At 45.9% G+C, this 17,333-nt stretch overlaps 1 protein-coding gene across 3 annotated transcripts in view; it reads left to right on the top strand.

Moving 5' to 3' along the window:
* LOC147432938 (sulfhydryl oxidase 1-like) overlaps positions 1-17,333 on the top strand; it is a 50,813-nt gene that overhangs the window by 19,680 nt on the left and 13,800 nt on the right. The window lies entirely within an intron of this gene.

Below are 17,333 nucleotides of genomic sequence, written 5' to 3'. Positions count from 1 at the left end.
TTGATAGGGACTTACGCATTCTGCTTTTTGTGTACCTGTTCAATTATATTGTCAACTTTTATTTTGCAAGATTGCTTTTGTTGTAGTGTGATAAGTTAGTTTTCTCACATCTGTACAGGCATTAAATAGGCAGTGTGTGTATGGCTTTCGCTGAAAATAGCCTAACATGCCAAGGATGCTCATAGGTTAGTCTCACATGCCCCTTGCAAGTGCCGTTTTATCCTTCCTCAAGAAGCTTTAGCCCAAAGAGAGTCGGTGAAAGTTGGCATTCTTGCTTGCCACCAATAGTGCTCGTGATTTTTTTTTGAAATCCCTCTCTCGTATGCATTCAACATATCACTTTCTTCTTAATACGAGAAATTGCATGCATATATTCACTTGGCACTTGGGGCTCCTCCATAGTCCACAAAGCAGCAATACAATCCTTTACCTTTCAACCGGCTTTCCTCCATGAGAACTTGAAGAGTGACAAGGTGATTAGTGGTGCAATTATATTTTCGAAAACCCGCTTGTCCATATTGTCATTCTTTTTAGCCCATCCACTTGTCTTCGCTTCCATGAGCATAGTCCGCGCCATCTCAACCACTGTCCTATTCTTCCACTCCACAACTCCATTCTTTGAGGGCAATCTGGTATTCGCAGCTCCCGCTTGATATCATGGTTGGCACCAAACTGAATGAATGCTTTGGAGGTAAACTCCCCACTTTCGACCGATCGAATTATCCTCAACACTTCATTGCTCTCCTTCTCCCAAGAGCACACCAATTCTTCAAAAGATCAAATGCCTCTGACTTGTGCTGTAGAAAGTATACCCAAGTAAGGCAGTTGAAAGCATCCACTAGCAACATGAAGTAAAGAGCTCTACCTAGGGAAGGATTCTGCATAGGTCCAGAAAAGTCGGTGTGAACTTGCTCCAAAACCGCAGTAGCTCGGCGTGTAGTTAGAGTGCTTCTGAATAGCCTCTCTATGTTACCTCCCACCAATGCAAGTAATTCATTTCCCATGCTCACTCCCAACATTTGGTTAGCCTTTAAGCACCTAGTCACGAAAAACAAGCTGAAGAGCATTTATTGCTCAAATGACCAAATCTATGATGCCATAGATCACTTGTGGGAATCCTTGTCATTAAAGAAAGAGCATGGAGTCCGTAGAGACCATTCTCCACTTTGCCCCCTTTGACCTCCTTGCCGGAGTCTTGATCCTGAATGGACACTGCATCCTAAGTGAAAAGCACTTCCATGTCTAGCTTGCACACCTTGTGCACAAACATAAGATGGAAACCCAACTTTGGAGCACAAAGGACCTTGGAGGTATGCATACCCCCTCTGCCCTCTGGAATTAACTCCATGGAACCCTCGTTGCGAATAGAAGTTTGAGATTTGTAGCTAAGGAAAATAGAACCATAGTGTCACCGCATGTTGGACAAAAGATCCTTCGAAGGTGTCAAGTGCCGTGAAGCACCACTATCAAGAATTCAATCACGACCATCTCGATCTGCAAGAGCCGTCTCCACCTCCGATGTCCCTCGAGAGTGTTTTGAGGTTAGAATCTCCAAATGAACAAAGGCTGGTGACTGCACTGCCAACGCGATAGAGGTTGAAGCATCTCCAACTGGCTTTGGACACTTCCGCCAATAATGGCCCTTTGTCCCTCAATGATTGCAATGCTGATCCTCCTTCAAGGCATCCTTTTCAACATCATTCTTCTTTGGATTGTTGTTACTTTTCTTCTTACCCTTCTTCTTCTTCTTCTTCTTCTTGTTGGAAGAATTAGCCAAGGCTTCAGAGCCTGGCTTCTTTCTTGTATTGAACCGCTTCTCTTGATCCAACACCATTGGAACAGTCTCGGATGGGAGTGAAGTTATGGGAGCATTGACACCCTCCCATAACTTCGCTCCCGCAGGATCCTTTGACTTTTGAAAGTTGCTCGAAACAAAGCCTTCAAGCTTGTAAGAGTTGAAGACCGCAATCATGGACGCTTTCCAAATGGCATAGTTGTCGCCATTCAATTGCCGATCCGAGGGAAAGGTGGGAGGGGGGGGTAGGGATTTTGATTGGTTGATCACCTATAGCGGAGTAGAAGTGGGACCAATCTCCCCACGGGTTGACGGATGGTTCTCCACCACTAGGTGCTACATCAGGTTGTACTTCCTCATCATGGACTGAGTTGCCATGGGAATCATCTCTCCTCTCCAATGTGTGAGAGAATTTGGGCATGTGATGAGGCTAGGTCGAGGTAGAGGAGGGGAAACCTTCAAATCTGCCCACTACAGCCGAAGTCAGACCCAAATGAGTGAAAAATGAAGGAAAAACAGCAGAATGTTTCTTTTTGTCATGAAATTCAGCACCAATAAACTCACACAAATCACCAATCCGACTCGAGAGCACGTTGTGCCTCTGATACCATGTCAAAGGTGCAACGGAAAAGGGTGAATTGGGTGATGACCTCGTCTGCAAACCTCCTCTTGGAACCGCGAGCAAACCTCCTCTTGGGACCGGGCAGCCAATGGATCTTGGATTTATCATGATAGATCTCCTTGTAGACAACCTCCTATGGCGTACCGCCAACCGAACGGGCACAGGTGCATACACCGCAAACAAACCCCGTCGTGTATGGTGTCCAAGTAATGGGGAAGGGAAGTGCTAGAGAGAGGGACGTGAGATCGATGCCGAAAACGCTAGAGAGAGAGTGAATGATGCATGAAAACGCTAGAGAGAGAGAGAGAGAGAGAGAGAGAGAGAGAGAGAGAGAGAGAGAGAGAGAGAAATGAAATGAAATGAAATGTTATATTAACGTCTTCAAAAGGCCAAAATGACCTATGAGACCAATCAGTTACAAAATAGTGAATCTAATACCATGTCTGGGTACAAAAGAACTAGAAGTGGAACAAAATACTACTACTACTACTACAATCTAAAACTACGTGGGTGTAGCAGCTGATACAATAGGTACCCGGTAAACTGGATGTAACAGTGTGAGAAACAAAGATGGAAGAAATGGTGAGGATCCATCCTCATCTGCACTCTGGATGTCGAGAGAGTATGGCTCGAATCTTCTGTTGTAGTCTCCGTCGATGCTGTGTAGCTCCTCTCCTCAGTCGCGGTCGTCTGTATCTCTGTAGCTCCAATGCTCGGTCGATGAGAGTGCCAGTAGTGGTCGAATGAGTGTGGGACGAGCTCTGCAGTGGTGGCTGCTCCTCTGGCTGTCCCATATCTAGTGAAAAGAAATCTGTAATGTGTCTCTGGGACTGCCTCTCTCTAGCTCTCCCCAGTAAAGTGTCTCTATACCTGTGTAACTCAAGTAGATATAGTCCAAGACATCTCTGATCCTCATAACTCATGACCCTAGATAGAGGACCAAAACCCTCTCTGAATAAGCAGTGGAAACGCCCCCGTATCTCATAGAACACTGTGCAATGACATATGTAGTGCAACTCTGTCTCTGGCTCTCTCTGGCATAATCGGCATATCCTGCTGTCTGCTGGTATCCCTCTGAATCTACCGGTCTCAATCTCGAGCTGATGTGAGGATGTGCGTATCTGACCAATGGCACAACGCAAACCATGAGACATATGTGTGTCCATGTAGCTGGGTCGAATCACAAACCCATCTCCTGTGAGGTGGAGAAGATGCTCTCTATAGAAAGCCATCTTTGTGCTCAACTCCTGAGGCGGCTCTATCCATGTCCTCCTAGTGTCGAGCTGGATCAGGTCCTGACGAATGAGTCTAGTGATCTCCACCCGTGTAAGAGACAGCGAGGGTGCCTGAAGAGAATACTGGAAAGGGGGCAACCTGTCCATGGTGAAGCCATGCGTCTGAAACCATGAAGTCATCTGTGCATACCAGCATGAAGTGTCCCCCTGTAGAGCTAACTGTCTGGAAGACTCAAGGGCCAATCTAGCATATCTGTCTCTAGTAGTATCCCATAGGCTGTGCACAAAGGACACTGATCTGGTAAGCGCCTCAATCTCCATGGGGGGGGCAGCTAGCTCTGCTCGAATGATCGCGTGAGGTACGGAGGCCTTGGCTCTAATCAATCGGGAGATCATAGATACCAAGGGCCTCTCCATACCTCTCCAACCATCCTGGCCTACAGAAGGTCCCCATACCTGTACCCCATACATCATAGCTGAGGCTACTAAAGTATCAAAGAGCCATAACTTTGTCCGAGGTTCCTGGAACTGAACCTGCGAACACATCCTCTCCAAGCCTCCCAAGGCCGCATAAGCTCTGGTCAGTCTAGTCTTTGCTGCTCTCCCCAAAGAAAACCTCGGCCCAGTGAAGACTATCCCAAGGTAAGTGTATGCATCTGTATACTCCACAATCTCTTGACCATACGTGAAGGTCGGTGCCGATCTCCTGATCCACTGCGGTGTGGTGTTAAACACCATGACCTTGGTTTTACCAAGGTTTACAGACAATCCACTATCCTCTGCAAAACTGTGTAATGCATCCAACTGTCGCTGCATACCCTCTGGTGAGTCAGAGATCAAGACAATATCATCAGCATATAACAACAATGGGATCCACGTCCCTGCCAGCTGGGCACCTCTATCACCCTCTCTGTCAATGTAATCAGACACCTCATCAACATACATACCAAATAGAGTAGGAGACAATGGGCAACCCTGTTTCACCCCGATAGTGGAGTGAACTAAGTCAGATATCCCCTCTGGGGTGCGTACATGTCCCATCACTGATCTGTATAAAGCCATAATCCCCCAAATCAACACTGTGGGCACCCCCATCTCCTGCAGTCTGCGCATCAGTCGAGCTCTCGGTACCATGTCAAATGCTTTGCGGAAATCCACAAAGCTACAATAAATCCGTCTCCCATGTGACCTGCCCTCCTCAATGATAGCTCTGAGTGTCAGAATATGGTCAAGAGTGGAGAAACCCCTCCTGAAACCTGCCTGTCCCTTTGCCCGTACACCCTCACCCTCTGCCCAGTTACTCAACTGCTGCTCAATAATGGATGCATACAATCGTGCCAGTGTGTGTCCAACCATAATAGTGCGGTAATTTCCAGGCTCTGTAGGATCACCTGCCTTGAATATAGGCACAATAGTAGACAACCTCCAAGTCTCAGGTAATCCCTCACACATGGCACGATTGAACAACACTGCAAGAACCTCCATCAGCATATCCCTAGCATGTATAAAGTGCTCCGCTACTAGACCGTCATGATCGTAAGCCCTCCTGGTCCTCATCCTGTCAATGGCTCTCTTTACCATCTCAGTGGTAAAGAAGGTGCTCGTAGGTGGACATGGCTCTGTAGGATCTGGAAGGGGATCCTGCCCAGGAACCGTATATAACGATGTCGCATACTGGCCCCACACATCAGGAGAAGTAATCACTGGGGGAGGGGAGTGCTCATGGAAGAGTCGCCATGCCTCGCCTGAGTCTCTACTCAAGAACAACTGATACAAGTCTCGCTCCATCTGGGCCAGGTAAGCTCGTTTCTTCTTTCGCACAAGGCGCCGGAAAGCAATCCGCGACTGTCTGTAGGTGATGACTCCTAAATGAAGATCCCTCTGAAGCTGGGCTCTCATCTCTCTGCACTCCTCATCATACCAACTATTCTGGGGCATGCTCCCAGAATGTCGCCTCCGATCCGGTTGAGTGTGTGGGTATGCCTCTGATGCTGCATCATGTAGTGTCTCAGTCAATAAAGTAGTGCACTCCTCTACTGAGAGGCCTGGAGCAACTGTGCATAGACGATCCCAGATCGCCTCTGTATAAACCGAGTCAGTCTCTGGTGTAAATGTATAACGGGTGTGTGACCTGCCTCCTGATTTCTGGGCTGTACTAAACTGAAAAGATACGGACAGTGTCAAGAGAGCATGATCCACTGCTACGCCCACTGGTCTGGCTCCCACCGTGAAATCCTGAATACAAGGAATAAAGCTCGGCTGTGTCATAACATAGTCCACTGTACTGGCCCCATGTCTGTGTGGAAAGCATGTGAAGCCTGCTGCTCCAGGAAACCGCTGTAAGCCATTAAGTATGGCTAGCCCATGTGTAGTCGTCATCTCCGTGAGGTATCTCCCATACTCAGTCTGCTCTCTGTCATGTGAGCATCTGTCAAACCCCAGCTCATCCACATCCAACTCTCTAAGCATCTCATCTGAGGTGTCGTAGAAGACTGTCTGACAGTTGCCCGTTCGAGCATTGAAGTCTCCTAGGAGGATGATATCACCATCCCTAGAAAACTCCCATATATCATCATCTAGAATTGAGAAAGGCGACTGCCCTCTGGATACAGCATATACTGACGTACTGGGGGGGAAGTAACATATAGCAATATATAGAAATCGACCTGTGTCAGCTCTCAGCCTCACCCACATGTATCTAGCCTGATCATCTCTCCGTACAATATGTAGTAGTGGCTGTAGCTCCTCCCTAAACAACACCGCTACTCCTCCTGAACCTCTACTCCCATGCTCAGATCTCGTGACTGTTCTGTGGGCTGTCTCCCATTTGTATCCCACCACATGTGGCAACAGTTGGCCAGGGGCCTGGTGAGTCTCTGAAAAGAAAACAATGTCCTTGTCTCTGAAACTGTCCTCAAAGGCACCAACATCCAACCTCATAGACCCATTACAATTCCAAGTCGCCATCCTCAATGTGGTCCCATAGGTCTCGCACCGTCATGTAGAGCGCCGCTCTACAATCACCACCCGACCATCTCTGTAAAAGGCCATCTTCCCCTTCTCCCTTGCCGCTTGAATCTCGGGCATTACTTCTCTCATATGCGCAAGTTGTGAGAGAGTGAGGTCATCGCCTAAGAAAATACCTGTCTTCTTGAGAGTAGGTCTCTTCCTCAAGAATTCCTTCTTCTCTTCCAATGAAGGGAAGCGTAGTATGAGAGCTCTTTCCTTTGAAGATTCTCCGGGGCCCTCACTCTTCTTGCCCACTCTCCATGCCTTTGTGTGTGAAGGCTTCTCCACCCCCATCATTGATGTGAGGCTTGTGACCTCTTTTTCCACATTGTTTATGTCCTTGAGGCCGGTTACCCTCACATGTAGAGCCCGCACCCTCCTTCTTTGTTCCTCTTCGAGGGTCATGTTGATAAGAGTGGGTGTACAAGGAGCTTCCTTACCTTTCCCTTTCTTGGCAACCTCAATCCATTTTTCGGCCTCCTCTACTTTCTTTTGCGTTTCGGATATGACCGCGGCCCATGACTTCTTCTCCTCATTGATGTTGTCAATTTCTTCCCTCAAAGAGGGCTGAAATTCCCCCTCTTCAAGCCCATTTTTTGACCGTGTTTCCAACACTTCTCTGTGGAGGTCCAAAATGCTATTCTCCAACGTGGCGATCTTGTTGAGAAGATGATCCTTCTCGTCCTTCCACCTCTTCTCCTTTTCTTCATTTTCTCGGAGGAAAACGGTCTTCGCGTTCCTCCAATCTTCCATCTCTTTTCTCCATGCTTTCATTTCCAATTCAATGATGGAAATTCGTTTGGAGTGAAGCATATATTTGAGTTTGCTTGTTGCCATAGGTGAGGTTGGGGATGACATGAGAGAGAGAGAGAGAGAGAGAGAGAGAGAGAGAGAGAGAGAGAGTTGGAAGCTCTGCATTGAACAACATGCAAAAAGTTTTTTTTTTTTTTTTTGGGGAGGGGGGGGGGGGGGGGGGGTGCCTTTATAGGCAAATGCTAGATTTTCCCTACTCAGCTATAAAACTCCACGACTTGGAAAATGGCCCAAAATGTTGATAAACTGTGTAAACTCACGCAAAGTGACCTGTGACACACATTTAACAGCACGAATGCAGAACACTCAAGACTTTGACCTCGGGAAACCCTAGGAATAGGGGTCCCGCCTCATGCGAGCTTATCGGGTGGTAGATAGTGCCCTCACTTCTTGATCTACCCCTGGTAGATACTGGAGCCACCACCGGATATGAATCTAAACTCTAAGAAAGAGAACCAACCATAATAATTCAGTAGTTGTTTACATCGCTCACATCTCCCCCTTTATCTAAAGATTTGATCCAATTTGTACTCCAGTCATGAGGCATGCCATGCTGAAGTGCGAGGTTAAACATATTATGTATCCAACAATGTGTTTCCTCGCTTCTCCATTTTAGCATTTTGGGCTTAATACCTTGAAGATTGCTTGCCTTGCAAGTATCCAATTTCTTAAGACCTCCACATACATCTCTATGGTAAAGAAGGAAGACATACATGAAAGAAAACCTATGACAACACGCTTGGTTGCTTATAAACTCTAAACACCCTTGCTCTTTATATTTCTCCTAAATTTACCACATGCTTGTGCCTTCTCTTGAACTTGTCGACTTTCCATCTTCTCTTTTTTTGAGAAAGTGCTTTGTATGCATGTACATGGTTTTGATGGTCTTCCTTATCTTTAATATCATCAAGTGCTTCTGTGCTTCTTTACATTCCATATTAAACCATTTCTTCTTTGAGGCACCTTTATTGACGCTTTTGCAAGACCTGCTTTACGACAAAGCATTCCTTTGCACAAGAGCAAATGACTTGTTGAAAACTTTTCATTTACATTCTATTGTCGGATCATTGTGGAGCTTTACCTTCCATAACATTTGCTCAATCATATCAATATACATAGGTTTCCGTTTTAAGTCGATGCACAAAGATGGCTGTCTTGCACTATGGTTGGAGTTTAAATGCTTGGGTCTCGTGGTACATATGTGATCAATACATAAAGTCCTATGATCCGATTCTGGATTCCGTTGGCCACACACACACACACACACACAAAAATGAAATGAAATGTTATATTAAACGTCTTAAAAAGGCCAAAATGACCTATGAGACCAAAGTGATACAATCTTGGTGGATCTAATACAATGTTTGGGTACAAAATTATATGAAGTAAAGTAAAACCTTTAAATAATATTAATATTAATCATCATCGATGCTCGAGGATGCCCGGCATCAGACGTTGTCCGAGAATGTATTGCACCGGTCACTGAAAAGCGTCGTCAATGATTGCCTCTGTGAATAGTCGTACTGGACGTCTCCCATGTCGTGCTAGAATAGTCCCGATCCTTTGATGGAGCCTCCATCGATGTCGTGGTGGCCCTCGTAGACGTGGGCGTCTAGCTCTCCCAAGCTCAATGGCTCTGTCAATTAATATACCTCTGGTATAGGTGGTCTCTGAAGTTTGCTGTGAAGCTTGCTCATCTGACTGCCAAGTCTCTGCTCTAAAGAAGTTAGTGATCCCCCTCTGTGATTGTCTCCCACTATCTTATCTCAAGATACTCTCCTTGTGTTGGCGCAACTCTAGCAAAAACAACCCAAGGCATCTCTGATCCTGATATCTCATGACTAGCCAGTGGTCCAAAGCCCTCTTTGAATAAACAGTGAAAGCGGCCTCGTATCTCATAGTATACTGGACAATGACATATGTGATGTAACTCCGTCTCTGGCTCTATATGACAGCTGACAAATCCACGGTCCCGGCCTCTTCTGGTACACTCCTAAATTTGCCAGTCTCAATCTCTAAATGATGCTATGATGTGCGCATCTGACCAATAACACATCGTAGCCCATGGGATAAATGATTCTCCATAGAGGTAGGTCTCATCACATATCCATTCAATTTGAGCTGGAGAAGATGTTCTTTGTAGAAGGCCATCTTCGTGCCAAGCTCTCTTGTTGGCTCTATAAACGTCCTCCTGGTGTCTAGCTGAATCAAATCTTGCCTGATGAGGTGGGTAATCTTGGTCCGTGCAGCGTAACCGTGAAACGTTTCAGACCCGAAACGTTTCACCCCAAAACGTGGCGTTTCACCCTAGGCTAAGGCCTCACTGAAACGTCTGACCGAAATGTCAATTTTGTGTATATATAGTGTTATGTATACACTGTGGCTGGGAAGTGTGTAGGTCTAAGTCATGGCTGAAAATGTGAGAGAAGCAAGTTCGGATGTGACCAAAAGCTGAGCACTCTAGTAGTGTGGTACTCAGACACTCAAACTTGTAGTGAGCATAATGTGCACAATCGATTTGACTCTTCTCCATTGCCCCAACGTCTTGTCTCGCATCGAAGGAAATGGGAGCTAAGCCTAATGGCTGCGATAGTGCGTATTGCCGACAAGGGGATAGGCTCAAGTATGTAAGTGTGAGTACGGTTTCCTCTTTCAACAAAGAACATGGTTTTGTAGTTGTCACGATTGTGACTATGTTGCAGTATTACATCTACTCCTAGTTGCATATACGCGAAGTGCCATACCAAGGAGGACCCTTGCGCTTGGATGGTCACACCCTTTCGCCCAAGAGACGTGACTCTTCGCCAAAAGCCACACTCCTTCGACGACTGGTCACACCCCTTCGCTCTACGAGTGCGACTCATCGCCCAATGGTTGTAGCTCTTCGTCGAAAGGACGTGTCTTTACGTCTAAAGTCGTGTCTCTTCACTAGGAGACGTGTCTTTTCATTTGTGTCTCTTCGTCTCGTATATAAGGAGCCCTTGTATCACACATTCAATCAATCAACACAGAGTATTCTAAGTCTTGTTTTTGAGTTCAATTCAAGTTTCTTAAGTCTTAATCGAGAGTTTAAGTACTTAATCAAAGATTAGTACCTAGAATCCTTACAGTGGTATCAGAGCAAATTTTTTTCCCGGGACCCGAAGGTTGTGAGCCTCGCATCCTTGCCGCTACACTTTACCCTCTCCCGGAGTTGTATGGAAGTCGCAGAAAGATGGAATACACACAGACCAGTATAAAACAATTCGACAGTTGCAGTTCGGTGTTCAAACTTATGTAGATCAATTGGATTTCGAAGTCATGCCTTTATCTTACTACGACATGATTCTTGGTCAACATTGGTTATTCCAATATGATCTAGCAATTAGCTTTCGAGGACATACTATCAATTTGTTCAAAGATGGACGTGAACTGATTTTACACGGGCTTTATCATGCGGAGTGAGTGATTCAAGCCTCACGTGTACTAGTCAAACGACATGATACAGAGAATTATGAAGCAAATATGATCTCTGATGCAGATGCAGAAATTCTAATTGATGAATTTTTGAATTCATTAACTTCTCTTGAATCAATTGCTGAAGACAAAGATGATTTTAAGTAAGAAGTTTTTGCAAGTGACACTTGTTACCAAACAGAGATAAGGACATAGTTGCGGATTCCGAGTCTGAAGACGACTATGCTTTCTTTGATTCTTTGTTGGATGATGATATGCCAATTGCAAGTCATGAAGTGGCAGTTTCTGAAGATGATTGTGAAGAATTTTGGGATTCATTATTGGAAGATGATTATAGTCTCAAGCCAAAATCCTCTCCAATGATGTATAAAGTTGAAGTTACCCCATCTGAAGAGTACATTGAGAAGATTTCCTTTTCCTGTGTTTTGCAGTTACTGGAAGATTTTGAACCAAAAAACTTATATCGCATGAAGGATTTTGAAGATTAATCTCTTGTTGCAGTCAACCTAATTATGCCAGATTCCTCTAGAAAGTCTTTGAATAATGCAATGACATGGGATTTAGCAGTCAAAGCAAAAAGGTTTCGCAAGAAGCAAAGGTTGAAGACAAAAGTTTCAAATAACTCAAAGACTGAAGATTTTCGGAGATTCAATGCTTTTCCAGAGTTCTATCAACATCGGAAGTCACTTCTTTGACACGGGCTCTCATTTTAAATGGGAGGGAATGTCACGATTGTGACTATGTTGCAGTATTACATTTACTCCTAGTTGCAAATACGCGAAGTGCCATACCAAGGAGGACCCCTGCGCTTGGATGGTCATACCCCTTCGCCCAAGAGACGTGCCTCTTCGCCAAAAGCCACACGCCTTCGACGACTGGTCACACCCCTTCGCTCTACGGGTGTGCCTCTTCGCCCAATGGTTGCAGCTCTTCGCCGAAAGGATGTGTCTTTACGTCTAAAGTCATGTCTCTTCACCAGGAGACGTGTCTTTTCATTTGTGTCTCTTCGTCTTCTATATAAGGAGCCCTTGTATCACACATTCAATCAACACAAAGTATTCTAAGTCTTGTTTCTGAGTTTAGTTCAAGTTTCTTAAGTCTTAATCATGAGTTTAAGTACTTAATTATGGATTAGTACCTAGAATCCTTACAATAGTTGGGGGCAGTATGGGTGGTGTAATGTATGAAGCGTGACTCACCGGATATCTCCCAAGCCATAATACATTGGCGTTGTAGAAAAGCTTCATTCACTTGGGAGTCAATTGAAGCATCATGTAGCAAGTGTGATGCATCCCATCTCCCAAACCACTTCTTTATGTCTTGCATCCATCCCGTGCTCAAGATCTTGCTTTTATGCATCTTTTTTTGAACTTTTTTGCTTGCTTTCCATGCAATTGTAGGAAGTCGATGTGAGGGGTTTTGACGATGCTCATAACCTCAATTGGAAGAGATCCCGACTCAAGAAGTAGGAGCATATATGGTGTTTATGTCTTAACTTGGATTGTAAGAACGCTTTTGGTTATTCTCAAACTCTTTCCAAGTAGACTTTGAGATGCTTTTGTCCCACACTTTACTCCATAAAGAAGAACCGGTGTCACCAATGCATCAAAAAGGTACTTCTTGAGAATCCAACACTAGATGTTTCCCGCATTACACATGTTCTCAAATACATAATACACTCTTTTTCCCACTTCCAAACGACGCATAGCACATTCATGCCACTTGTGATTGGACGGAACCTCAAGGCCAAGGTACTTAAAGCTCTCAACAACTTCAAGTGTCTCATGGTTGTACACAATGCATGGCTTCTCCTTATGGTTGGTTTTCACAAGCATAACCTTTGTTTTGGATTCATTCACAATCAGCCTATTGTGCAAGCAAAAGTTCTCAAGGACAACCATAAGCTTTTGTGCATCTTCTAAAGTGTGTGCTAGAAGCACTACATTATCCATATACAACAAAAGCATGATTACCGCATTGCAAATAGTGACCTCTTCGATGCCTTCTTCTTGCATAAAGTCAAGTACCATTTGTTCCAATTGATAGATACATAGACCAAAGAGAATTGGTCACAACGGACATCCTTGTTAACCCCAATAGTGCTTACAATTTTTTCTGAAATTCCTCTTTCCATGCGCAATTGACTTATCACCTTCTCATAGACTCGAGAAACCGCAAGCATATACTCACTTGGCACTTGGAGTTCTTCCATCCTTTGTGTGTGTGTGTGTGTGTGTGTATGTGAGAGAGAGAGAGAGAGAGAGAGAGAGAGAGAGAGAGAGAGAGAGAGAAAGAAAGAAAAGAAAGAAAGATTTTTAACGTCTATGTCAGGCCGAAATCGGCCTATGAGACAAATCAAATGTACATGGCGTGTATGTCATCCGTCTATCGGAAAGACAAATGAAACAAAACTGATACAAAACTGAACTGAATGTAGGTAATGGAGTATCTGAGGAGGGATGGGGTTCTATCTCTAGGGGTATATGCATGTCTATATGCTCAAGGTAGTACAATCATGAGAATGCATCAAGCTCTCTAGCTCCATCTTGTACAAATGGGGGGATGTAAGATGTGGTACATGGGCGGGGCTGGTGCCAAGGCTACCCGGATGAAAGCTGTCGGGTCGGCCCTCATCTGAGCTACTCGCTCCTCAGTGGCACGGCGCTCCCGGGCTCGGATCTCCTCGATCTGTTGGTGGTGGGAGCTCACGCCCCTGTAGCCTGTGACTCGTGGTCGTCGTCTAGCTCGGTTCACCTCCGCTTGTGGGAGTGTCACTCCTCTCTGAGTATCTGGTGAGGTAGGGGTGGCAATCCTCTGAAAGAAGTCTGTGAGCTGCGACTGTCTCCCCTCTGTCTGTGTAGCTGTGCGTGGCTGTAGTAGTGTGTCCCGATGGCTCTGTATCTCTAGTAAGAAACGTCCGAGCTGTCTCTGATCTCGAGAGTCCATGATCTCTCGGAGAGTGGGCTGTCCTCTGAATAAGGCCTCATACCTGCCTCTGATCTCAGTGTATGCTCTGCATCTACATACAAAGTGCTCCTCACTCTCCACCTCCTCTGTGCAGGCTCTGCAGACTCGCTCCTCCCTGGGAACACCAGTATGTCTCCCGATCTCAATCTCTAACCTGTGTGAAGCCACTCTCAGCTGACCAATCGCCACCCGTGAGCTATGTGGCATATATGTGTCCATATAGCGTGGTCTCTGTATGAACCCCCCAGACAATATGGTGAGAAACTGGTCTCTGTAATCTGACATCCTCGTCCCCAAGCCAGGTGACTCCCAGACTCTCCTAGTGTATAGCTGCCACAGATCCTGTCTCAATACCAAGTTTCTCTCACTGCGAGAGAGGTGAACAGATGGTGAGTGGGGGTCGTACTGGAATGGTGGTAGGCTCTCCATGTCAAGACCGTGTCCCTCAAACCATGCTCTGACCTGTGAGTACCAAGCTCTCGCATGCCCACTCTCTGATAGCTGTATAGCTGCCTCAAATGCTCTACGAGTAAGTCTGTCAGGAGGTAGCTCTCTCATCCTCTGGATGAAGCAGACTGTCTGGAATAATGCCTCTACAACCATAGGTGGTGTGGCGAGCTCGGCTCTAATAATGTCATGTGGCACTGTCTTCTTGCTGCGGAGCAAGCGTGAGATCATACATACCTGTGGCCTCTCAAGCTGTGTCCACTGGTCATCCGTCAATCCTGGTGCCCATACTGCCGCCGAGTACATCAGGGCCGGGGTGACTAAGGTGTCAAAAAGCCAGCCCTTCGTGCGGGGCTCCTGAAAGTGTGCCTGGTGGCATCTCCGCTCTAGCATGGTCAGAGCTGCATATCCTCGGGTGAGCCTGTCAGCAGCAGCCTGCCTCATAGTGAAGGGTCCTGGTAGGCTGGTGAATGTGATGCCAAGATAGACATAGGAGGTGACTACATCAACCTGTCCTCCTGCTGCTGTGAAGGTGGCAGCGCTCCTCACTGCACTGGATGTGTGAAAGATCATGACCTTGGTTTTGCCAAGGTTCACAGTCAACCCCTTGTGTGTGCTGAATTCGTCCAAGGCCTCAAGATGGCGTTGCAAGCCCTCGGGTGACTCTGAAATCAACACAATATCATTAGCATATAACATGATGTGGACCGGAGTACCTGCCAAGTCGCTCCCCTCTCCCCCTGCTCGTAGTATGTAGTCGGAGATCTCGTCGATGTAGAGCCCAAAGAGTGTCGGGGAGAGTGGGCATCCTTGCTTAACACCAATGGTGCTAGCAATGGTCTCTGAAAAGCCGCCTGGGCAACGAACACGACCCGTCACCCTCTCGTAGAGAGTATATATGGCCCAAATCATCTCTGTCGGTACCCCAATGCTGTGAAGGCGCTGGAAGAGTCGCTCGCGTGGGACTGTGTCAAAGGCCTTGCGGAAATCCACAAAGCAGCAGTAAAGCCTCTTCTTCCGCGCCTTTGCCCCATCAATGAGGCAGCGCAGAACGAAGATGTGGTCAGTGGTGGAGAAAGTGTGGGGGAGCAGGAGAGAGAGCCCACTTGCTGCTCTATGCAATGAGAGTGAAGGAGAAGAGGAGATTGGCGCAGAAGGAGCACACGCAGAGAAGGAACGTGAGAGAGAGAGAGCTCGTTGGATTTTTTGGGAAAAGCCACGCTATTTTTCTTTTGGGCTTCACATTTGAGTATATGAGTAAGTGACTAGGGGGCCATTCACACTTGGGCCCCCTCACTTATAAGTCTTTTAACTTATAAGTTAATAAGTACAAGGCACTTAGGCCTTTATTCCCTAACAACCTCCCACCTAAAGGCAATGTACCTTGGGAGATCAAAGAATCAACTAACTATGATACATCAGCTGATCATTCACTTACTCATCCAACACCCATCATCTGTCGGCAATATGCAAACCGCTCTGCTGGAAGACTCTTGGTCAAAAGATCTGCAGGATTGTCATCTGTGTGCACCTTGACAAGTGTAATGCTCTTGTCATCAAGCACACTCCTGATAAAATGATACTTCACCTCTATGTGCTTTGTCTTGGCATGAAAAACAGGATTCCTTGCAAGCATAATAGCACTCTGACTATCACAGTGTAGCACAGGAACCGGTGACTTAATGCCAAGCTCTTCTACCAAACGCATGAGCCACAAAGCTTCTTTGCATGCCTCAGTGGCAGCCACATACTCAGCCTCAGTGGTAGACAAAGCAACACATTTTTGCAGTCTAGAAATCCAAGAAACTGCACCTCCTGTGAATGTAAACACATATCCAGAGGTAGACTTCCTGCAATCTGGATGTCCAGCAAAATCTGCATCTGTAAAGCCATGCACAGATGTCTCACTCTTCCCAAAACAAATGTACAAGTCTTTAGTGCCTTTCAAGTATCTCAAGATACACTTCACTGCTTCCCAATGCTTTTTGCCAGGATTGCTCATGTACCTGCTTACCACTCCCACCGCAAATGCAATGTCCGGACGTGTAGCAACCATAGCATACATCAAACTGCCAACGGCTGATGCATAAGGAATCTTGGCCATTTCAGCCCGCATATCATCTGTGTTGGGGCAGTCATGTGCAGTCAGTTTTACATATGGAGGCAGCGGAGTACCAAGTGCCTTTCCCCCATCCATATGAAAACGATGTAGCACCTTATTAACATAATCTCGTTGAGATAGATACAGACGCCTGTTGGGTCTATCTCGAGAGATACGCATGCCCAAAATATGATTAGCATCACCAGGATCCTTCATGTCAAAGCGATTCTTTAAGCTTTGCTGTAATGCATCCAACTCCGTGACATTTTTACCCGCAATAAGCATGTCATCAACATACAAAATCAGCAATAGAAGAGATCCATCACTTGCCGTTTTGATATACAAACAGTGATCAGAATTACTTCTTTTGTATCCTTGAGACCTCATGAATGTATCAAACTTGTGATACCATGCACGGGGAGACTGTTTCAAACCATACAAGCTCTTCAAGAGTCTACATACTTTCTTCTCTTGCCCCTTTGACACAAAACCTTCTGGCTGCATCATATAGATCATCTCAAGCAAATCGCCATGCAAAAACGCTGTTTTGACGTCCATTTGCTTTAACTCCATATCTTCAGAAGCAACCAGGCCTAAAACAAGACGTAATGTGGCAAGCTTTACAACAGGAGAAAAAATCTCATCAAAGTCCACACCATGCTTTTGCTTGTACCCTTTAGCAACCAAACGTGCCTTGTACTTAGAAGAAGCATCAGATGTGACCTTGGTCTTGTAAACCCATTTACATGGCAGAGCCTTATGCCCTTTAGGCAAATCAACCAAGTCCCATGTATGGTTTTCCTCCAAAGACTGCATTTCCGAAACCATTGCTTTGAACCATTTCTTACTGTCTTCCCGTTGCATAGCCTCTTTATAGCAAGACGGCTC

The sequence above is a fragment of the Adiantum capillus-veneris genome, chromosome 20 (assembly GCF_014529385.1).
Source record: "Adiantum capillus-veneris isolate H3 chromosome 20, ASM1452938v2, whole genome shotgun sequence".
Taxonomy (NCBI): domain Eukaryota; kingdom Viridiplantae; phylum Streptophyta; class Polypodiopsida; order Polypodiales; family Pteridaceae; genus Adiantum; species Adiantum capillus-veneris.
Note: the sequence above shows the minus strand (reverse complement) of the source record. Positions and strands in the feature narration are given on the sequence as shown.